Raw genomic sequence first — 25,048 nt, 5'->3', positions numbered from 1 at the left:
AGAAGTGATTTTATTTTATTTTATTTTATTTTTTATGTATTTGGTACAGGGTCTCACTATGCAGCTCGGACACATAGTGATCTCTCTGTTTTCAGCCTCCCCAGGACAGATTACAGGTGTGCGCCATGTCACTTGGACTCAGTTGCCAACTCAGTGCACCAGGGGTGTGACCCACATGTCATGTGGTGCTGGGGATCGCACCTGGTCCCTGAGCTTGCCTAAGCAAGTGCCTAGTCTATCTCGCCAGCCCTTAAAGGTGTTTTTAAAAGCATGGGAAAGATTTATAAGCGTGTGAGAAGGGTTTATAAAGCCTTAAAGTATGTCACTACTTTGCTGATTTTCATTTATCGGAGTGTCTGGAATCTAACCTTAGCAATAAGTGAGGGACTACTGTACCTAGATAGTTTACAAACCTAGAGGCCTTTGTCAAGAGAAGAAACCCTGTACCATCAACATAATCTGCATTAAGCATTTCTCTTTGTGCTTTCCCCAATGGAGCCTGTTAATTACTTGAATGACTATCAGCAAAAGAAAACATACCCACAGTGACCCTGAGGTGATATCATATCATGGGGACTCAAAACACAAGCCAGGTATGGTGGCACATATCTGTAATCCTAGCCCCCTGGGAGGCTCAGGCAGAAATACTAAATGTTCAGGGGCTGGGGAGATGGCTCAGTGGAATAAGCGCTTCCTGGCAAGGACAAGAACCTGAGTTCAATCCCCAGTTCTGCCAAAAAAAAAAAAAAAGAAAGAAAAGAAAAGAAAGAAAGAAATACTAAATGTTCAGGCCCAACCAGGGCAATGTACTGACTTAGCAAAACCTTGTCTCAAACCAAAAGAGTTTTAAAAAGAGCTGAGGATGTAGCTCATTGTGAAGGCGCTGGGCTCAATCCTAGTACTACAAGAAAACACCGTGATGGGCCACCACCAGTGAAAGTAGAAGCTATGGTCATCGGTGATACATCGTATCTTAACGCAATTTAATTTATAGAGGGTCCATCTGAACCACAGACCCAAGCCACTGTTCTTTCCTCAGTTGCTAAATATATAAATGGGATATAAAACTCTTGGGAACTGAAAACCTACAATTGGTTCTCTGACCAACAGGGTGAGGGCCGTTATGCTAGTAGAACCTAATGCAGGTGCTGGGAATTCCTCAACCCCTAAGATGATTCAATATAAGTAGCACAACATTCCTGGGGGAACTGCACAGAGGTTCTTTTTTTTAAAATAAATTTTTAAAAAAATTTTATTTATTTATGTGTGTGTGTGTGTGTGTGTGTGTGGCCAGCTCAGCCCACCAGGGGGTGGGGCTGGCTGGCATGTGGTGCTGGGGGATTGAACTGCGGTCCCTGTGCTTTGCTAAGCTTGTTCTAAGTATGTGCTTTAGACCACTGAGCCATCTCACCAGCCCCTGCACAGAGGTTCTTATGTAGGCCACTATAAAAGAACTACAAGGACTATGGATCCTGATGCTTAATGCATCCCTAGGAAAAACACTACTTTTGGCTTGTACAAAAGTCATGTGGATTTTGGAGAAAGACTATTGTAAACTTAAATCTAAGTGATGGTTCCAATTGTAGCTGCTATTCTAAATGTGTCTTCACTGAAACAAATAAGCCCAACAGATGGCACGCAGAATGCAGCTGCCCATGAGAATGAAGACAATGGCCTAAACTCTACTCCATCCTCCCTGCCAGATTATATAAATTCTTCTGTCCAATACCAAAATGAGGTCAGAAGTCTTGACAGTCCAAAAGCAACACAATGGATACTACTACGCAGGCTGGTATCATCAGCTACTAAATAGCCAATAGCTTAAAGATCTTTATAACAAATACAAAATGCTGTCACTGTTTCTGGGACTAGCCAACCCAAACAAGTTTCTGGGAGTTCAGGGTCTATATCCGCTATACCATCCCTAGAAGGGCTTGTTTTACTTCCTACTCCTTACATTAATTGTCCCCAAAATAAGGCACAGTATTTGGTAGCTCCCTTAGACTTGGAGAAAATATATACCACTTTTTCCCATCTCTTTTCAAGCTTTATGCCAGATATACACCATCTTTTCTTTACCCATGAACTCTCTTGAAGTTAAGGCTTTTGTTGTTGTTGTTGTTTTGCAGAACTGGGGATTTAACTCAGGTCCTTGTGCTTGCTGGGCAAGTGCTTATTCTAAAAGGCATGTATTAACTTTATTAAACTTTTGTTTCCTATAGCACACTTGCCTTTTCAAAATTCCACTTGATGTATTTTTTTTTCTTTTGTGCAGGGTCTCACTACACAGGAGACTTGTACTGATCCTCCTGTCTTCAGCCTCCCCAGCACTGGGATTGCAGGCATGTGCCACCAGGCCCAGTATCCTGTTGCTGGCTCAATGTACCTGGGGGCAGGGTCAGCACAGTAGGTGGTGCCAGGGATCCAATCCCAGTCCCTGTGCTTGCCTAAGCAGGCATTTAGTCCACTAAGCTATCTTGCCAGCCCTCAAAATGTCACTTCAATTCATAGTATTTCTCTTCATAAATACTTTATAGGGCTGGGGCAAGGCTCAATAGTAGAACACTTACCAAGCATATATAATAAGCTCTTTGACATTCAGCACATACACACACAGAGGACTTGATGGCCAGAAACGGTGATGTGTGGTGCAACCTTAGCCACTAAGGAGGCTAAGAGGATCAAAAGTTCAATGCTCACAACTATAAACACACTCAGTGCCTTATTTTTGACAAAGGGCCCAAACATATTCACTGGAAGAAAGGTAATCTCTTTAATAAATGGTGCTGTAAAAACTGGCTTTCCACATGCCAAAGGCTACACTTAGACCCATGTCTATCACCATGAGCTAAACTACAACCAAAATGGATTAAAGATTTAAATATTAAAAAAGAAACACTAAATCTACTGGAGGAGAAAGTAGATAGAAATCCTGAAGACAGGGGTGGGAAGAGTTCATGAACAAAAAACAAACTGCAAGGGAAATACTATAAAGAATCAACAATGAGGATCTCATCTTTTTGAAAGTTTCTGCATTTCAAAAGATACCACCAACACAGTAAAAACAAAACCCACGAATTGGGAAAAAAATTTAGCCAACTGTCCCTCAAAGAACTTCCATCTAGAACATATAAAGAGTTAAAAAAAAATCAGGCCCCCAAAATTCAAAGACCCGATTCAAAAATGTGCATTGGAGATGAATACACACCTCTCAGATGAAGAAATACAAATGGCAAATACATATATGAAAAACTGTTCAACATCAGTGGTCACTCAAGAAATGCAAATTAAAACAACACTGAGATTCTGTCTTACCCCAGAAAGAATGGTTATCACCAACAGTCAATAGTAACAAATGCTGGAGGGGCTGGAGGGAAGAAAGAACCCTTGTCCACTGTGGGTGGAAGAGAAGACTGGTGCAACCCTTATGGAAATCAGTGTGGAGATTCCTCAAAAAGCTAGGCTTGGAGGTTCCCTTGGACCTGGCTATTCCCCTCCTGTGTATTGATCCAAGAGAACTGAAAACATCAAACCACAGTGATAATGTGCATCCATGTTTGTATCAGCACAATTTGTCATAGTTAAATATTAGAAGCAACACAAATGCCCATCAACTGAGGAACGGATATAAAAGATATGGTATTTTTACACAAAGGAGTATTACTCAGCTATAAAAAGAGATAAACTAGGGCTGGTGAGATGGCTCAGTGGTCTAAAGCGCCTACTTAGAACAAGCTAAGCTAAGCAAAGCACAGAGACCACGGTTCAATCCCCCAGCATCACATCCCAGCCCGCCCCCGCCCCCTGGTGGGCTGAGCTGGCCACACACACACACACACACACACACACACAAAATAAATAAATAAATAAATAAAGAGATAAACTCAAGGTTTTTATACATAAATGGATGCAGCTAGAGACCATACTCATAAATGAAATAAATCAGATCTCCATGTGCAAATATTGTATTGTCTCATTTAGTGTAAGAAGGTGGAAGATTAAATCAAAACTAAAAGGTACAGTAGGCACTGAGAAAAGGAAGGAACAACTGGGGTCAGGGAGAGGACATAAGAAAGAAAGAAGGAAGGGGAAAAGACCTATTTGTGTATCTATACAGGATAGTGTGGATAATTGTACTACTGATTTCTGCTGGTCTATTGAAAGGAGCAGTTAATGCTTAAATTTTTTCTTCTTTTTAATTTCTTATAAGTTTTCTTTTTTTTAAATTTTATTTATTTATGTGTGTGTGTGTGTGTGTGTGTGTGTGTGTGTGTGTGTGTAGCCAGCTCAGCCCACCAGGGGGCAGGGCTGGCTGGCATGTGGTGCTGGGGATTGAACCGCGGTCCCTGTGCTTTGCTTAGCTTGTTCTAAGTAGGCGCTTTAGACCACTGAGCCATCTCACCAGCCCCTATAAGTTTTCTTTTTACCAATTTTGCACGCTTATATCTGGCAATCTAACAACTAATTTGAAGACAACGTTATTCAATATAACAACCACTATTGAATGCCTTAAAAAAAAAAAATGTTCAATGCCAACCCCATCTCAACATAAAACAGGGGCTGGGGAGATGGCTCAGTGGAATAAGTGCTTCCCTGGCAAGCGCAAGGGCCTGAGTTCAATCCCCAGTTCTACCAAAAAAACATAAAACAAAATGGGCTAGCTGAGTGAGGTAAGCTCAGCGTTCCTTGGGCTCAACTCCCAGTACCACAAAAAAACAGAACAAAACAAAACACAAATTTAGAGGCCAGGGAGATGGCTCTGTAGAATAAGTGCTTGCCTGGCAAGTGCAAGTGCCTGAGTTCAATCCCCAGTTCTGCCAATAATTAATTTAAATTAAACACATTAAATTAAAATAAATTAAACACATATTCAAAAAACTTTTTTTTCCACATTAGATGGGCAATGTGCCAACACAATTTGAGGAAGATCCATCTTCCACATATGGGATGAACATCCAAATATCCTGCTCACAAATTAAAGGATCTTTAAAAAACTTTATGGAAATTTTAAGAAATAAATTATACATTTTATGTTATGGTCTTGAATTGAGAAACATCTTCTCACTTTGGTGTGGTGCATGCCTATAATTCCACCACTCTGGGATGCTGAGGCAGAAGGTGTATAAGTTTGAGCCCAGCCTGGGGAACTTAATGACTCAGTGAGATCCTGTCTCAAAAAATGTCATGTTTCCTTGCATGTCATTCACTAATGACTGAACATAATAGTTGTTCAGTAACAGATAATTAAAAGCTGAGGACAAAGCCAGGGATAGTAGCACATGTCTATAATCCTAGCACTTGGGGGCTGAGTCAGGATGGTTGCTGAGTGTGGCATCAGCCTAGGTGGCATAGCAAGTTCAAGGCCAACCTAGAGTCCATAATGAGACCCTATTGCAAACAAAACAAAACAGCTAAGTAAAAACTTCCCCAAACCACAATCCTGCACCAAGATTTATTTCACCCTTTTTTTTTCTTTTTTTTAAAGATTATTTATTTATTTATTTATTTTGTGTGTATGTGTGGCCAGCTCCGCCCACCAGGGGGCGGGGCTGGCTGGCATGTGGTGCTGGGGGATTGAACTGGGGTCTCTGTGTTTTGCTTAGCTCAGCTTGTTCTAAGTAGGTGCCTTAGACCACTGAGCCATCTCACCAGCCCCCCCTTATTTTTTTAAAAGTATAAATTTTCTCTAGGATTATTCCAAATGAACAGAAGATCTTATTACTTGAATGAACTCGCTTCAGGAAAGAACTTATGCCAGTTATAGCGAAAAACAAGAAATAACTCATGTGGGCCAACCAGATAGCTCAGCAGACTAAAGCATCTGCTTAGGCAGGTGCAGGGACTGGGGTTCGATCCCTGGTGTGCCATGCTGGCCCTGCCCCCAGGGCGTGTTGAGAGGGCCATTGAGACTGGGTGCAGTGGTGCATGTCTGCAATCCCAGTGCTTGGGAGGCTGAAAACAGGAGGATCACTATGAGTCCAGTCTTTATGGTGAGACCCTTTTTGTACTACATACAGGAAGGAAGGAAGGAAGGAAGGAAGGAATAAATAAATAAATTAATTAATTAATTAAAGAAAGAACATGGGCTGGTGAGATGGCTCAGTGGTCTAAAGCACCTACTTAGAACAATCTTAGCAAAGCAGAGGGACCGCGGATCAATCCCCCAGCACCACATGCCAGCCAACCCCGCCCCCTGGTGGGCTGAGCTGGCCATACACACACACACACAAACCAACCCATGTATAATATCAGAGACTCCTCTGGTAGCTTTTCAGAATGAAACATTAGTAAGAGGCCTAAGAAATGATAAAGGAGGGGCCGGGGAGGTGGCTCAGGGGAATAAGCGCTTGCCTGGCATGTGCAAGCTCCTGAGTTCAATCCCTGGTTCCGCCAAAAAAAAAAAAAAGTTTGATCCCCTCATCCTCAAGCCAAACCAGACCTGCTCTGAAGGCATCCTGAGTGCCCCCCCAAAAAAAATCCTTCTGTCATTTTGGGCCTGGGGAGATGGCTCAGTGGAATAAGCACTTCCCTAGCAAGTGCAAGGGCCTGAGTTCAATCCCCGGTCCCACCAAAAATAAAAATAATAAAAAATAAAACCAATCTAGGCAACATAGCAACTTTATGAGACCTGGTCTCAAAATGAAAAAAATATTGGGCCAGGGAGATGGCTCAGTAGAATAAGCACTTGCCTGGCAAGCGCAAGGGCCTGAGTTCAATCCTCGGTTCTGCAAAAAAAAAGAAAAAGAAAAAAATAGAAAAGGGCTAGGGATGTCGCACAGTGGGAAGCCCTGAGCTTCCCAAATACTTCCCCCCAAAAACCCCACAAGACAAACAAAAACCCTAAACAGAGCCTTTGTCTTCTAGGTATTGAGAAATGTCTGCGTTTTAGCTAAACGACTTAATGAACTCAATCCAGGTAATAAGTGATAGAAAAAAATAGGAGAAAGAAAATTTCATTATTTATATAGTAGCTCATAAGACTCAGATTTACAAGTTCTGTGTTTTTTTTTTTTTTTTCAAATATATGACTGAAAAATAATTTCTCTGTGGGGGAAGGGTGTACTTGGGATTGAACTCAGGGCCACTGTATCACTGAACTATGTTCTCAGTCAGCTCCATTTTATTTTATTTGTTTATTTATTTAACTTTAAAAGAGTGTCTCACTAAGTTGCCCATAAGGGGCTTGAACTCTGGGAATTTTGTTTTGTTTTGTTTTTTGATACTTGGAACTGAACTCAGGACCTTGCCCTTGCCAGGCAAGCACTGAGCCATATCTTCAGCCACGGACTTGAACTTTAAATCCTCCTGCCTTAGACTTCCAAGGTACTGGGATTACAAGCATGCAACACCATATCTGACCTCATTTTTTTAAAAATTTATTTGTGTGTGTGTGTGTGTGTGTGTGTGGCCAGCTCAGCCCACCAGGGGGCGGGGCTGGCTGGCATGTGGTGCTGGGGGATTGAACCGCGGTCCCTGTGCTTTGCTAAGCTTGTTCTAAGTAGGTGCTTTAGACCACTGAGCTATCTCACCAGCCCCTGACCTCATTCTTAAACTGTACTTGTACCCAGAACTCTGTAAACAATCTTTTTTTTTTTTCTGAGACAGGATCTTGCTATGTAGTTCGGGCTGGCCTTGTGCTCACTCTTGTAGCCACCGGGCTGGTCTGGAACTTGCAGTGATCCTCCTGTCTCAATCTCTGAGTGCTGCGATTACAGGTGTGTGCCACCGTGCCCAGTTTCGGGGCCCTAAGGTGGGTGCCTGGGGATCTAGGGCTGAGACAGCACTCGGGGGGATCCAGAGCCAAGACCACACAGCATGCAGGGCTGGGGATCGAACTTGGGCCCTTGTGTTTGGCAGGTATAGGTGCTTATACCTCTTAGTTATCTCCCCAGCCCCTGTAAACTATCTTTTTAACTCATGCTGAACCCTTAAAATAGCCTTATACATATTTGTACTTTATCTTTGTATGCTATGTCTGGCTTATTTTAATTGATGAAAATTGTAAAACAGCACACAGTACATTGGTTTGAAATATATATTCCTTGTGGTATATCTGAGCTAATATGCATTATCTTACATACCATTTTTTGTGATAAGAACACTTAACATACACTCTTAGCAATTCTCAAAGATACAATACACTGTTTTTGTTGTTTTTTAATGTATTTGGTACACAGTCTCACTACTCAGCTTGGACTTATAATGATCCTCCTGTTTTCAGCCTCCCCAGCTCTGGTATTACAGGCGTTCGCCACCATGCCGGGTCTGGGTGGCCAGCTCAGGGTGCCTGGCGGTGGGTCCGGTTCAGCACGTGGTGCCGGGGATGGAACCCAGGCCCCTGTGCTTATGTAAGCAGGCGCTTAGTCCACTGAGCTATCTCACCAGCCCATAAATCATAATCATCAGGGTGTACAATAGATACCTTTAACTCATTCTTCTACACTGACTGAAATTTCTTAATCCTGTAATACCCCCTCCTCCAATTCCTGGTAGTTATTTGTTATTTCTATGAGTTGCTTTTTAGATTACCTTTTTTTAAAAAAAAGACATTAAAACATAGTAAAATGGGGCCGGGGAGATGGCTCAGTGGAATAAGCGCTTCCCTGGCAAGCGCAAGAGCCTGAGTTCAATCCCCGGTTCCGCAAAAAAAAAGAGTAATTTAAAACAAAAACAAAAAATAGTAAAACACAACACCACACACACACACACACACACACACACACACACACACATCAGAAACAATACAGAATTTCACTAAACAAAATGATAGGAATTCAACAATGGTTGTTACACTGCATATTGTCTTCAGATTAATTGTTTAGATCACCAGATATAAGCATGAATAACTGGTAAAAAGAAAAGTTATAAGAAATTGAGAAAAAAAAAATCAAGCATTAACAATAGATCAGCAGCAATCAGCAGCACAAGTACCCAAGCTATCCTGTATATATACACAAACATATCTGTCCCCCTTCCTTCTTTGTTTCTTTTGTCCTTTCCCTCATCCCAGTTGTCCCTTCCCTTTGAACAGCTTCCTTCCCTTTCACAGTATTTATTGTACCTTTCCAATTTTATTTACCCTTTCAGGTTCTTATACTAGAGATAACATGATGCTTACACATGCGGGTCTGATTTATTTCACTTCTGAGTATGGTCTCTAGTTGCATCCTACGTTACATATTTTAGGGAGATCGTGAAATGTCTTTCTGTATCTGGTTTATTCCCTTCAGGTCCATCCACATTACCACAATGACAGAAGACAGAATTGCCTTCCCTTCCAACCTACACCACTTTGAACATGTTTTAACCGAACTACAAAGCCAAGATGTTTTCCATTTTCAAGCAGGACCAAGGCAAGTCCATGCTGTGCAAAAGGTTCAGCATGTACCATGGGCTTCTCACGCGCTTACAGCAGACGATCTGGCAGACAGAGGCAGGCCCGACGGGTCCAGGGAGAGCAGAGTGCTCTCAGCACCTCCTGGCCAGCACAGCTGGAGACGAGGCAGGCAGAGCTCCAGCAGGATGGAATATGTAAATCTTCCTCAGAAAGCTATTCTCCATTTATTTATAAGTTTGTTTGTTTGTTTGTAGTACTGAGGACTGAATCCAAAGCCCTCACAATGAGAGGTTTTTTTTATTTTGGGGTGGAGTCTCACTGTCGTCCTTTGGCCCAGGCTGGGCTCCAGTCCTCCTGCCTCAGGCTCCCAGAGTCCTGGGATGACAGGCGTACACCACCATGCCCGCAACTACTATTCTCCTTGTGAGAAACAGCTTAGCCCTGGCACGTGGTACAGACTGACAACATCAAGTCATGAAATGGCCTGCACTTCCAAAACTAAACTGAGAGTTCTGTGAACTGCCAAGTCACATGTTTGGGCAACAGCATCTACCATTGAATGGAAACAACACATAAAACAATGAGCTGACACTTCCGGTGAACACAGATGTGACTCTTTCCTCCCTTTCCCTGTCCAGCTGTTGGCCTGCCTGTCTTGCCTTGTTTTTTCTTCTTTTCTTTTTAAAAAAATTGTATGTGGGCCAGGGAGATAGCTCAGCGCTTTCACCACCTTCCTGGGAAGCACAAGGTCCTGAGTTTGATCTCCAGTACCACAAAATAATAATAATAACAACAACCATAATTTTTAAAAATTTATTTATTCATTTGGTACAGGGTCTCTCTATACAGCTTGGACTCATAGTGATCCTCCTGTTTCAGCCTCCCCAATGCTGAGATTACAGCCATGCATGGCATGCTGTACCGTGGATTGAATTTGGGTCCTTGCACTGGCCAGGGTCCATATGACCACTGAGCTATCTCCCTAGCCCTCTTTGCTTTGCTTTGCTTTGCTTTGCTTTGCTTTGCCTTGCCTTCTCTCTCTCTCTCTCTCTCTCTCTCTCTCTCTCTCTCTCTCTCTCTCTCTCTCTCTCTCTCTCTCTCTCTCTTTCTTTCTTTCTTTTTTTGCAAAACCGGGGAAGAGCTTATTCTACTGAACCATCTCCCCAGCCCTCTTCCTTCTCTTTCTTCCAGTACTGGGGTTCTAACCCAAGAAGTACTGAGTTACAACTTCATCCTTGTTAACTATTTGACAGGGTTTCACTAATTCCCCCCCCCCCCCCCCAGGGATTGAAGGGTTTCACTAATTTGCCAAGCTGGCTTTCAACTCTTTCCCTTGGCCTCCCAAGCTCGAGGATTATGGGCATCGGCCACCACACCCAGCTAGCAGCCATTGTCTGAACACTGACACCACCTGCTCCTCTTATCTTACTCAACCCTGCCTTTGACTTCCTTCCGCCCTGAAGACTAACACAAAACCTCCTCACAGAGGGGCTTCCTGGATTGCAAGGGCCACCTGAAAGTAAAGAGCTGAAGCCCTGCAGTCCCCCTGAGCCACAATACTATAGGACTGCACTGAGGGAAAACCTCCCAGGGGCACAACCTCACACAACATTTGTATACCGCGGCTGTTCTCTGGCCTCAAGCACCACACAGACTCCCCAGTGCTTCCAATGGCTTCGCTGCATAGTCAATATGTGGGGAAAAAAGGCTGGTAGCAAAGAAGTCTATCAATGGTGCTGTGATAGCCTTTGAGAGCATGCAGGCTGTTAGGTATCTATGACCTAGGTGAATGCCCACCAAAGGGAATTCACTAGAAATAAGATCACTGGGTTGAGGGTGTCGCTCACCAATAAAGACTTGCCCAGCAGGCATGAGTTCCATTCCCAGCATGCAATGCAAAAGGAAGGCCAGAAGGAAGGTGGGGGGAGGGAGGAGGAAGGGAGGAACAGGAAGAAAGAGGACCATTAACAATGATGCTGAAAAAACTACGCACTCTGTAATGTCTGTTACTTCCCGCAGTCACTCCAATGGGAGCTTGACCTAGCGGCCCAAGAACGAAACTGCCACGTGGCAAACATAAAGGCTATTCACGGCTCCCCAGCGTGAACGTCTCTTTGCGCATCTTGACCTAGGTAGCACGCTGGCTGCCATCCTGACCTTCGAAGAGCAGAAATCAATCGTAGGCGTCCACGCCGGGACCACTCCCCCAGCGGGCCACCGAGGGGCTCCACTAGTGTGTTCATGATGAGCTGAGTACACTGAGCCTCTACGTGCGTGCAAGCGACAAAAGTTTATACTCACTGGAATATACTCAGGTTCTGGATACGGTTTTGCCTTTCTCTCTCTCTTTTTTTTTTTATAGTTTTATTTTTTATTTTATTTATTTATGTGTGTATGTGCACGTGTGTGTGTGTGGCCAGCTCAGCCCACCAGGGGGCGGGGCTGGCTGGCATGTGGTGCTGGGGGATTGAACCACGGTCCCTGTGCTTTGCTAAGCTTGTTCTAAGTAGGCGCTTTAGACCACTGAGCCATCTCACCAGCCTTTGCCTTTCTCTTAATAGTCACTCTGTCTCCTACCAATTTGGTTTGAAACTGTCTCATTGCTATGTGTTTCTCAATAAAATTATGGGGGAAAAAACTAAATAAATTGGGAGAGAGTGGAGCAAAAAATAAATAAATAAATAAATAAAACCCATAAAAAAGTCATTCTGTGAGTGCCACCACCAGTGCAGTCACAGAAGTCACAAAGATGCTTTGTCTATGTCTCATCTACCTTCATAGCATTCACACAATGCTGTTTCTCCATCCTTCCTTCCTTCCTTCCTTCCTCCCTCCCTCCCTCCCTCTCTTTTTCTTCCTCCATCCTTCCCTTTCCCTTTCTCTCCCTCCCTCCTTCCTGTCCTCGCATTTGTTTTGGTCATACTACAAATTGAACCCAGGGCCTCACTCATGGTAGCAAGGCCTCTACCGCTGAGCTACCCCATCAGCCCCACAAAACACTAATTACTTCCAATGAAGAAACCCACTTCAGCCAGGTGTGATGGCACATCCCCATAAGCCTAGCTGTTTGGGAGGCTGAGGCAGGAGGATCTCAGGGTTGAGGCCAGCCGGGGCAAATCAGTGAGGTTCTGTCTCAAAATTAAAAGTAAAAAGAATGGGCCAGGGATATAGCTCAGCGGCTTAAGCACCTGCTTGACAAACAGTCAGGTACTGAGGTCCTGAGTTTGATCCTCTGTATGGGGGGGGGGGGAGTAAAAAGGGCTGGGGACATAGCCCTGTTCAGGAACACTGACCTAGCAAGCATTAGTTCCTATGATCAAGCCTCAGTATATAAAAGCAAGATGAAAGGGAGGAGGGGAAGAGAAAAGGGACCCACTCTAATGCAAAGGTGTCAAAACACAGCCCTGTGAGGATCTGGTCTCATTAGATACGACCTTACTCAGGAGCAACTGATCTCCATAAAAGGTAGACTATCCTGAAACCCTGCACATGCGTAGGGCTTCCAGCCCAGCAGGGAGGGGGGGCCCTCACATGTGGGGCCAGCAGGAGCCAGACCCGAGAACGGACAGGACTCTTTCTCACAGGACAGAGCAGTTTTCCCTCAGCATCCTGGGTGATTGGTTCAAGGGTGGATACCCGGATATAGATCTCTAAATCCACAGATGCTAAGGTCCCTTATATAAAACAACACGGTATTTGCTCATCATCTGTGCGTATCCTGCACATACCTTAGTCATCTCTTTTCCTCTTTTTTCTTTTTTCCTTTTCTTGGCCGGCTTATCCCACCCTGAGGGCGGAGCTAATATGGCATGTGGTGCCAGGGATTGAACCTTGGTCTCCTGGGCCTGCCTAAGCCTGCCCAAGCCTGCGCAAGCAGGAGCTTTAGACCACTGAGCTATCTCACTGGCCCTCCCTCTTTTTTTCTTTCTGCATTTTTTTTTTTTTTTTTTTTTTTTTTTTGACACAAGGTCTCACTGTGTAGCCCAAGCAGGCCTTGACCTCACTACCTAGCCCAACCTGGCCTCAAATTCACAGAGATCATCATGCCTCAGCCTCCCGAGAGCTGAGATTAGAGCCTTGTGCCACCGCCACCACACCTAGCTTTTAATTACTGTGTCTCTGGGTGACTTACTACCAAACACAACATAAATGCCTTGTAAATGCTTGTTAGACTGCATTGCTTGGGAAATGACAAGAAAAATCTTCTGCGCATGCCCAGTGAAATGCGCTCCCCACTGCCCTTACTACACAGTGTATGTCTGCAGAAAGGTAATGTTTTCTTCAAATTACTGGATGGCTGGGTCCTGGCTGCAGAACCTGCAGAAAGCAAGAGTCTCTACTGGGAACCAGGGAGCCTCCCACGGGACGGTCTCCCCACTGCCAGAACGCGAGTAGAGCGATACATGAATGCGTGTGGAATCGGCTCCACAAGCAGAATTTTTATTTTCCTTTTTTGCGGTGTTGACTTCTTTTGTTGTTTTTTTCTGTGCTGAGGATTGAACCCAGGGCCTCACACACGTTAGGAAAGCATTCTACAGCTGAGCTATATCCCCAGCTGTTTCACAGTGTTGGGGACTGAACCCAGGGTTCCCCATGTATTAGGCAGATGCTCTGGCGCTGGGCAATGCTCCCGGCCTCACAGACGGAGTCTTTGCCCTCAGTTCTAGGGACACGACTCCCTAATGGGGAGCTGCTTTATTGTCACCTGATCATTGCAGGCTTCGTGTATCACCAAATCCCTACACCCAGAGACAAAATAAAGGGCGGTTAGTCTCCTGGCTACAGGGGGCTTGGCCCTTAGCTCAGTTGTTTAAGTGCCTGCTCATGCCAATGCAGTCAGGTGCAGGATACCACGGTTCGATCCCCACCTCCACCTGCCTTACTAGGCCCACCAAGCCAGCCAAAATAAAATAAATAAATAAATAAATAAATCTCCTGGCTACAGTGACAGACCCCAAGTACCAACGAGAAACTGGGGTACAGCTATACAGTTGAAGCAGCACTAGAGCCTTAACTACTTCTGTGTTACAAAGAAAAGATTAATGGGAACTTATAACTGAAGGAAAAAAAACAAAACAGGAGAGGAAGTTAGACCATCTGGGAATGATGATTTGGGTTATTTTACCAGGTACAGAGCCCAGAACAGGTAAGATAATATCCTGGCTAAAAGGAAAAGAAGGGCTGGAGAGATAGCTCAGTGGTTTAAAGCACCTACTTAGAACAAGCTTAGCAAAGCACAGGGACCGTGGTTCAATCCCCCAGCACCACATGCCAGCCAGCCCCGCCCCCTGGTGGGCTGAGCTGGCCACACACACAAAAATAAATAAATGAAATTTAAAAAATAAAATAAAAGGAAAAGAAATACAGAGTCAGCAGTTGAAGTAACCATGAAAATCAAGCACATGTTTGTGGGAATCTTGCATGATATCACTACACCAGCTGCGCTGTTCAGGCACAGAACCAAGGACAGCAGTAGTTTTCCATGGTTTCATTGTTGTTGTTTGTTTGCATTTATCTGCTTGCATAAACTAGCCAATCACTTCAAGCCTCTCTACATTTGTATTGCATACAAGGACTGCCGATTGCGTTCATACGCATGTGCATGAGCGCACACACAGCACTGGGGTTGAACCCGGGCCTTCGCACTGACCTACATCCTACATCTCACCTTGAGAAAGGCTCTCCCAAAGTAGCAAAGTTAGTTGCTCAGGCTGGGCTCAAGCTTGTGACCCTCTAGTCTTAACCTCCCAACTTGCTAGACTAGAGGCAAGCACAACAGCTGGCTATCTGGGGAAGGAGGGTTGAGACAGGGTCTCAAGATGTTGCTCAGGCCAACCTCAGACTCTCCATAGTCTAGGCTGGCTTCAACGTTGAGCTCTTCCTGCCTCAGCTTCTGCAGTGCTAGGATTACAGGCGTGCACCACCTCGCCCAGCTATAGTTTAGTCTTGAGGTAAGAACAGTCACTGAGAACATGAACAATTTAGAGGAGGAATCAGTCTGGCTTGTGACGGTGTTGCACTTACTGGGACTATGCATCCCCTCTCCCCTCACTTTGGGGAGGAGTTATAGCTTTTGTTTTCTTCACTACAAATACAGACTTGTTTAATGATTATAGAGGGCTTAAAATATGCATAGAAGCGTCCATATGAGCACACACGGCTGTGCTAGTGAGCCGCTGATTCATCTCAGCTCCAAATTCCCCTTCATCACTTGGCATGGAATGAATACACTGGTTTCTTTAGTCCTTTTTTTTTTTTTTACCCTGAACCTCCTAAGTTTTGTCAGAGGGGACTAGAGGGGCACTGAAGAAAGAAACTTCTACTGGATCCCACTGATATATGATGGTCATCAGGATGGGGTAAGAACATTGTATTCTGTTCTGCCCTACCAAGTGCCTAGCACATACCCACCCCTAGGCAACTTCAATGGCTATCTGCCACTATAATCCCGTGGCCCTTCTATTTCTCTTTTCTCTCTCTCTCTCTCTCTCTCTTTTTTTTTTTTTTTTTTTTTTTTGCGGAACCAGGGAGACTCTTCTATTTTTATTTTTTATTTTTTGCAGTACTGGGGACTGAACTCAGGATCTTGCGCTTGCCAGGCAAGCACTTATTCTAGTGAGCTATTTCCCCAGCCCCCGTGGCCCTTCTAATGTGGGTGCGAGACACTCAAAGGAATCCAAGCAGCAAAAGCACATCACCACATGCCTCTTACTGCTGCTACTACTCTTTCTCCTCCTCCGTCTTCCCCTCCTCCTCCTCCCTCTTCTCCCCCTTCTTCCAATACCAGGGATTCAATCCAGGACCTTTTCAGCCAGTTAATTGCCAAAGTATTATTTATTTATTTTTTAATATATGTGATTGTTGCAGGGTTTCACAAGGCAGCTTGAACTCATGGTGACCCTCCTGTTTTCAGCCTCCCTAGTGCTAGGATTACAGGTGTGTGCCACTACACCCAGACTCTGTGGTTGGCTCACCCCTTTAGTCTGTTGAGCTGTCTTGCCAGCCCCTATTTTCTATTCTTGAGACAAGATCTTACAAAGTCACTATGTTGCGTAGGCTGGGATCGAACTTAAAATCCTCTTGCCTCAGTCTCCCAGAGTGCTAGGATTACCAATGTGCACTACCACACCTGACACATGCATGTTCTGTGGATAGTTTCCTGGGCCCCTCTTTTTTTACTTTTTACTTTTTATTTTTAGGAGTACATGTTTGCAGTACATAATGACCACCTTCACTGCAGGTATTTGGTACATGGACATAATACCTCCTAGTTCTTTTTACTTCCTTTTCCCTTCCTGTGTTTCTCTTTTTTTTTTTATTTTTTAAATTTTTTAAATTTATTTATGTGTGTGTGTGTGTGTGTGTGTGTGTGTGGCCAGCTCAGCCCACCAGGGGGCGGGGCTGGCTGGCATGTGGTGCTGGGGGATTGAACCGTGGTCCCTGTGCTTTGCTAAGCATGTTCTAAGTAGGTGCTTTAGACCACTGAGCCATCTCACCAGCCCTCCTGTGTTTCTCTTGACCCAGTCACGATGCATTCTTTTAAAAAAATTTTGTTTTTTATTTTTTCATGTTGCATTCTTGACGATGATGATGATGATTATTATTACTATTATTAATGTATTTGGTTGTTACAAGGTCTCACTATGCAGCTTAGACTCATAATCCTCCTGCTTTCAGCCTCGCCAGTGCTGGGATTACAGGCATGAGCTACTACGCCTGGACTCTGGGGGCGGGGCTGGCACAGCATGTGGTGCCAGGGAGCGAACCACGGTCCTTGCACTTGCCTAAGCTTGCCTAAGCAGATGCTTTAGTCCATGGGGCTATCTCGCAGCCCCCATTCATGGTGCATTCTAGGAAACAAACTGTGTCTCACTCAATTCACATTGTGCATCTACCTACAGGGAGCTGAGGTCCTGTACCTCCATTCCCCTCATCGAAGGCCTGGAGTGCTGCCCAATTTCCGGGCATTCTGGTCCCACTTAGGTGCCCCACACTGTGCTCATCTGGTGACTGTAGCCCAACACCGACTCAAAGGAAAATAGGAAATTTTTCTGCTTTTTGCGAACTATACCTGTACTGCATATAATACACCCCATGAGGACGTCAATGACCTCTGCTTTCTGGTATTTACATGACCTTGCATAATTCCCTCTCCTTCAGGGTATCCAAGACTTATGATTTCTTCACAGCCATAAGAATGTGACAAATAGGAAGGATTTTGCAGATATAATTAAGGCTCCAAGTAAGTTCATTTTGAGTTAATCAGTAGGTTTTATTTATTTTTTGTTTTGTTTTGTTTTGTTGTTGTTGTTGTCATTTGTTTTTTCAGTACTTGGAATTAAACACAGAGCCTCTGACTCAACTGTATTCTCAGCCCTTCTTTTTTTAAATTTTGAGACAAGTTCTCACTAATTGGCTGAGACTGTGCCAGAACTTGTGATCCTCCTGCCAAGTAGCTGGGATTATAGGCACGCAGCTGCACACCCTGCTCGAAGTTTTCAAAGATCAATTAGACCTTCTCTGAGGGACAGGTTTTAGTAGCTGACTTACTGAAGGAAAGGACCCAGCAACAAAAATTACAGGTGGCCAAGGGCCAGCCAGATAGCTCAGCAGATTAAAGTGCCTACTTAGGCAGACACAGGGGTGGGAGTTCTATTCCCGGCCTGCTGTGCCAGCCCTGCCCCCAGGTGTGCTGAGATGGCGATTGAGACTGGTCATGGTGGCATGTGCCTGTAATCCCAGCACTTGGGAGGCTGAAAACAGGAAGGATAACTACAAGTCCTATCTATGCAGTGAGACCCTGTAGATCCTGTACTAAATACATTAAATAAAATAATTACAGGTAGCCTCTAGGGGCTGAGGCAGCCTCCACTTGTCTCTTGATGAGGGACAAGTCCTATAACCACAAAAGAATGAATTTTGTCAATGACCTGAATCAGACAGAATCTTCCTAGCTAAGCCAGACAGGAACAAACCCTACCAAAACCCTGGCTGTGGGTTGGTGAGATAGCTCAGCAGGCTAAGCACCAGCTTGGTAAGTTCAGGGACTGGGGTTCAATTCCCAACACCACATGCAGTGCAGGCCCCACCCCTGGGTGCACTGAGCTGGCCATCAAGACCAGACATGGTGGTCTTGAAGTAAGACCTGTAATCCCAGTGCTGAGGAGGCTGAGACAGGAGGATCACTACGAGTCTGAGCTGCATAGTGAGACCCTGTACCAAATACAGAAGAAAAACAAAACAAAACAAAGCAAAACAAACAAAAAAACTGGCTTCACTCAGATGATCCTGAACAGAAAACCTAAAAGATCTACAATTGATCTTGTGACTCAAAGTAACTATAAGATAAACCTGTTACTTTAAACTGCATAATTTGTTAAAATTTGTTAGGCATTAATAGACAAATATATACATGTTTTCTGATCAAGCCTGAATCCCTCCCTTGGTTGGGGTAAGTATTCTTTTGTGTCTAGCACTTTTTATTCAAAATTATGTTAGCTACACCTCCTTGCCCAGAAAGCACAAGGCCCTACATTCCACCCCTAGCAAAACAAACAGGACATATTACTGAGCTTCGTCCACACTGTGGCATCTACTATTAATGGGCCCTATTTGCTGTACAGTAGTGATGGCAAACCTTTTTAGCACTTTTAATGGTACAAACAGCCTGCTGTGGCACACATGCCATAGGTTCACCACCATTGTTTTCTTTCTTTTGTATTTTAGGACAGGGTCTACAGAGTCTCACCGTGTAGATCGGACTCATAGTGAGCCACCTGTGTTCAGCCTCCCAAGAGCTAGGATTAGAGGCACACGCCACCATGGCCAGTCTCACTTGCCTTCTCAGGGCACCCTGGGGGCGGGGCTGCCATGGCACACTGGGGATCAAACCCTGGCCGCTGCATCTGTGTAAGCAGATGCTTTAATCTGCTGAGATATTTGGCCGGCCCTGCTATAGAGTTTTCTAATAATAGCTATATATTCTACTGAGCTATCTACCCGGCCCCCTCATTTCAAATTCTTGCTCCCGTAAACTCTGCTGCCAGTGGTATGTGTGTACCCTTACTGGCCTTATCTTCAGGACCCTCATCAGCTTTTGTTTTTTATTTTTTTTTAGGTACCAGGGATCGAACTCAGAACCTTACACTTGCCAGGCAGGTGCTTATCCCACTCAGCTATCTTCCTGGCCCCTCACCAGCTTTATCTTCAGAAATTTCTCATCAATCTTTTTGTTCTCTAAGTCCAGATACCTTATTGGGAGCCCTAAGAGGTGAATGTAGAAGGTGGCATGGGTCCTTTCAAAGCTCTTGGCCAGAGCACATGGAGAGCAGAGTGTCCTGGTCTTATTTTTTTATTTTTTATTCTTTTGGTGGAACAGGGGATTGAACTCAGGCCCTTGCACTTGCCAGACTGAGCCATCTTTCTCCCCAGCTCCCTGGTCTTTTACCTATGGGGTAATTTCAACACCTTTGGAAGGGGCATGCCAGTTAGCTCAGTTGTTTAAGCATCTGCTCATGCAAACCACAGTTCGGTCCCTAGCTCCACATGCCTTACCTGACCTGCCCTTAAGGCAGCCTGTGGCATTAAAAAAAAAAAAAAAATCCTTCAACCCCTTAAACATGTTACTGTCTGTAAGGAGCCAGACAGGATGAGCTACTCCTGGAACTAGAACTGGAACATTCTCTTAGGGAAACAGAGTCCTAGTTTGAGTAGCAAGAACCCCAAGGTGGATTGGAAACAACACGAAATGCTTTGACTCTGTTTATGAACATAAGCATTTCCTATGATAGATAATATAAATAAACTTTACCAAATAATTTTTTCAATGTCTAATTAGTGAATAAATCCAGAGCCTTCACACTAAGCTACATCCCCAGCTGTTTTTATTTTGAGATGGTGGTCTCACTCAATCACTGTTGCCTCAGTGAGGTTCAAATTTACCTCCTCCTGCTGCAGCCTCCCAGCCTGCTGGAGTTACAGGAGTGCGCCCCTGCGCCTGGCTGACGTGCTCTCATTTTCCCTTGGTTACATCGCTTGCCCAGCTGTCATTTATCCTCCTGTCAGCTATATACTTCCGCTTGACTGGCAATGTCAGAAATTGTTGACCTGAGTCCCCTACAGCTCAACATAACACCATGGCTTTACTTCTTATACTTCCTTTTTATATTTTTGTGCTGGATGGTTAAGACCAAGACAAAGCAAGACCTATGCAACAAGAGTCGTAGCTTTTGGATCTGATAAGGCCAGTGAAATCCCCTCAGGATTTATCCTGAGATCCTGTACCTCAGATTGTAGAACTTTTGTCAGTGTCAGCCATGTGGATGAGTCACAGCCATTGCTTGGCCAATGTGCTCTCTGTGAAAGCCTGAGAGAATGTTTTTTCTCCATGTGACTCTCCTTAGGCACACTCTACATCATCGATCACTTTCCTCTTTGGCCCCATAATCTCCTTGATCAGAAAATTTGGGACACTACCGAGTTACATGATGTTACAGTACAAGTTCTCATATGTCCTGAGTCTTAATTGACCTTGGAAGGCTAGGGCCAAATGTTGGCTTTCTGATGCTTTTGGTCCTCCCTGCCTAGAGGTTTCTCCTTATTCCACAAGGATGCTCCTGCCCTTTGAGAACATGAGGCAGCCTGGACCAACTGGGCCTTGTGAGAAACAGAAATGGGTTCTTGTTCTCTGTCATCCTCCAAAGTTTCTGCTTTCTATATCTCCTTGGTTACTACTCCTTGCAGTCTCAAACATATATTATTCTGTTTTAATAAAATAAATATGTTCATTGCTATTTCTAAAAAAAAAAAAAAAGTTGGCTTTCCTTGCAGCCCTCCTTTTTCTCTAATTTTGGTCCACAAACTTAGGTTAATCCTGCAGAAGACAAGCTTATTGTTATTACCATACAACCTAGGCTGTTACGCTTAACCTCACTATCTGTCTGAATATTAAACATCTTAGGCGTAACATGGAACAGGTATTTTTCATCAAGTATTGATATGCTGAATTTTAAATCCCTACAGAATATGATGAAAAAGCATTTAAAAAATTAAAATATATTTTAAAAATAGGCAAAAAGAATTATATAATTCTTATGTTTACACATAAGTCCAGACATCTAACCATATACAACCTTGTAGCAGGACAGTTCCACAACATTCCTTTTCCTGTCTCCTGCCTTCATTGTCTGTCAGCTATATACTGACAATCAGATATGTTCTCCCAAACAAAAACACTCCACTGTCTACACTGTCAAACTGAGGGCAAACATTGATGCCCTCTCTCAGTGTACAAATGTCAAATAAGTAGCCAGTACACACTGAAGCTTTCCTTACCTCCTATTTTCTCTCTCTCTCTCTCTCTCTCTCTCTCTCTCTCTCTCTCTCTCTCTCTGTAATTTAGGGAAGGGTCTACAGGGTGTTCAGGGTCTCACTACTAGATCAGACTCATAGTGATCAGCCTGTTTACAGCCTCCGAAGATCTGGGATGCAGGTACGCACCACCACACCCAGTCTCCATTGCCATCTCAGCGTGCCCCAGGGGTGGGGCCGGCACAGCAGATCCAGGGATCATGGCTGGCCCTTCTCTTTTGTTTTAACATAGCTAATTCCTATTCTTTGTCATTTGGTCCCAGCTTAAATAGATGCTCTTTTCTTTTTTCTAATGTTTTAAAATATTTTTAATGTTTTAATTTATTTATTTATTTATTTAGATACAGGTTCTTGCTACAAAGTGCAGACTCGTAGTGACCCTCCAGTCTCAGCCTTCCCAGTGCTGGGATTACAGGTGTGTGCCACTGCACCCAGAGTGGCATGGAGTGTTGGCGGCTCATCAGGAGTTCCAGGGCCAGCCAGTATAGCGTGTGGTACCAGGGATCGAACTTGGATGCTTGCACTTGCCAGGCAGGTGTTTATGCCACTGAGCTATCTCCCCAGCCCTAGATGCACTTTTCTTAGAGTCACTGACTCCCATATTCCAACAAAATATGTAATGTTTTACTTCTAAAACTCTAATCAATTTGTTATAAAAGTTATTATTTGCTGTTAATCAGATGCTTACTCTGCTAATGCATAAGTTCCCTAAGAACAGTCCTCAGTTGAATTTTTTCACTGTCCTTAATCAGCCATGGATATTCATTACTACACAAGAAATACAAGTGATGAGGGCCGCTGAGATAGCTCAGTGGACTAAGTGCCTGCTTAGGCAAGCACCACATGCTGGGCTGCCCCCACCCCCGGGCACGCTGAGCCATCCACCGAGACCAGCGTTGTGGTACATGCCTGTAATCCCGGGGTTGGGGAGGCTGAAAATAGAAGGATCACTACGAGTTTGAACTGTGTAGTGATACCCTGTACCAAATACATTAAAAGAAAGAAAGAAAGAAAGACAAGTGATTGAAAAATACGTAAACACACCATGAAAACACAAGCAGAAATATTAAAATGTGTGACTTTATTGAAGAACAACATATGACTCTTCAAAAAGTCAATATAACAGAAAGACAATAGTGACTGCTCCAGGTTTAAAGATCCTAAGGACGGCCAGGAAGATAGCTCAGCGGCGTAAGCACCTATCTAGCAAATGCAAGGTCCCAAGATCAATCCCCAGTAGAGCAAAAAGAAAAAAAAAAAAAAAACCCAAGGGACATTAAAACTTTTCCATACAAGAACCTTGCAATAAGCTAGACTTGAAGTAATCCCAGCACTCAAGAGGCTGAGGCAAAAAGATCAAGATTTCAAGGCCAGCATGGTCTACATTATGGGTGGCAAATCCACGGCACTTGCACCATGGCTGGCTATTCATTATCATTGAGCGAAAGAGAGAGACAGAGACAGAGACAGAGACAGAGAGAGAGAGAGAGAGAGAGAGAGAGAGAGAGAGAGAGAGAGAGAGAGAGAGAGGCTGGAGATTTGGCTCAGCAGTAGAATGCTTGCCTAGCAAGCTGGAAGCCCTGGGTTTTGGTCCTCAGCACCAAAAAAAGAAAGGAAACAAGGAAGGAAGGAGAGAGAAGAGAAGAGAAGAGAAGAGAAGAGAAGAGAAGAGAAGAGAAGAGAAGAGAAGAGAAGAGAAAACATGAAGGGATCTTGGATCCCAAAGCAGCCAAAAGCCTAGTTTGGAACAATGTGTAAAGTTTTTATTTATATAAAGTACATATTCCATAATTTTGCTGTGCTTTGCTGGTGCATGGGATTGAACTCAGGGACTTAAGCATTCTGAGCAAGCACTCTACCACTGAGCTACATTCCCAACCCTAACATTTTCTTTTGTCAGTCTTTCTTTCTTTCTTTCTTTCTTTCTTTCTTTCTTTCTTTCTTTCTTTCTTTCATAGTACCAGGAATCGAACTCAGAACCTTCTGATTGCCAGGCAGGCACTGTGCCACTGACCTATATCCCTGGTCCCCTAATATTTTCTTGGTTGAAATATTAGTATAGTGGTTTTAATGGACCAATATCGTCATCTTTAGATGATGTATTACCAATTATGTAAAAGTACCATGCCTGCAATGTTCGGTTTACTCTTAAATATTTCATAAAATGCATTTCATTTAACTTTTAAAATTTTTATGGGGCTGGGGAGATAGCTCAGCTGTCTAAGCACCTGCCTGGTGAGTGTAAGGACCCAGGTTCGATCCCCAGTAGTGCATGCGGTGCAGGCCCTGGCTGAGCCAGCCACTAAAACCAGGTGTGGGGGCACATGCCTGTAATCCCAGTGCTGGGGAGGCTGAGACAGGGGGATCACCACTACAAGTCTGAGCTGCATAGCAAGACCTTGTACCAAATAAATAAACATTTTTTTAAATTAATGAATACATATTGGCAGTATATAATGATTACATTCATAGAGGATGTAACAAAATACGTTTTTTTAAAGAGTTGAAAGCAACTGGTTAATTCCGCTAAGTGTAGTAGTAGCCTAACAAAGCCTCCAAGCTTAATTCCTGGAGAGCTGTTTTAAAAGTCTGTGTATGTATTTGGGGGGGGGGGCGCGACGGGGGGAGGGGGGGGCGCAGGAGTTACAGACCCACTTGCTTCAAATAAGAATACCTCAGCTTTAACTGGGCGTGGCACACGTCCGTAATCTCCTCACTCTGAAAGACTGAGGCAGGAACATTTAAATTGGAGCCCAGCCCGTGCAATTTAGGGATTTAGCCAGACTTTGTCTCAAAAAAGGAGGGGGTTTGGGCGGAGATGTAGCTCGGGTTTGAAGGCCCTGGGTTTAATCTGCAATCGGGGTGGAGACCAAAAGAGTTAGTACTGGGGTTTGGGGTATACTTTAGTGATAGAGCACGATTGCTTTGCATACTTTCCATTCATATTCATAGTCTCTCTCTCTCTCTCTCTCTCTCCCCCCCCCACTTCCTCCCTTTCTCGTTTTCAATATTAAGACCTATTCTGAGTTTACATGCAGATATATGCACCCGAAGACACCTAGGAATCTTGCAAGCTCTCTACCATGAAATGCAGCCCCAGCATCTAGGAATGCATCTTTGCATCTTTATCTTTCTAACGGAATGCCATGTGTCACCAATAAATTCGCGAAGCACAAAGCGAAATTCTCAGACAAAACATTCTTTTGCATTAAAAAAAAAAAAAGGAAAAAGAACCCCCCCCCCCCGACCCATCTTTCACCCAGTGGTCACCTGGACGCACGGAAACCGTCGGGTCCCTGAAGCTGGAGGACGCAGTGCCTTAAGTCAGCGCGATCCCAGAGG

At 44.1% G+C, this 25,048-nt stretch overlaps 1 protein-coding gene across 1 annotated transcript in view; it reads right to left on the bottom strand.

Moving 5' to 3' along the window:
* The window catches only part of LOC101593064 (zinc finger protein OZF), a 44,360-nt gene extending 19,318 nt beyond the window's left edge, over nt 1-25,042 (bottom strand). Inside the window, exon 1 of the mRNA XM_023716783.1 lies at nt 24,977-25,042. The gene's annotated coding sequence lies outside the window, so the exon portion shown is untranslated. The remainder of the gene's footprint in view (nt 1-24,976) is intronic.
* Between the last annotated feature and the right edge of the window lie 6 nt (nt 25,043-25,048).

The sequence above is a fragment of the Octodon degus genome, unplaced genomic scaffold (assembly GCF_000260255.1).
Source record: "Octodon degus isolate 3935 unplaced genomic scaffold, OctDeg1.0 scaffold00050, whole genome shotgun sequence".
NCBI lineage: Eukaryota > Metazoa > Chordata > Mammalia > Rodentia > Octodontidae > Octodon > Octodon degus.
This window is presented reverse-complemented; position numbering and strand designations above follow the sequence as displayed.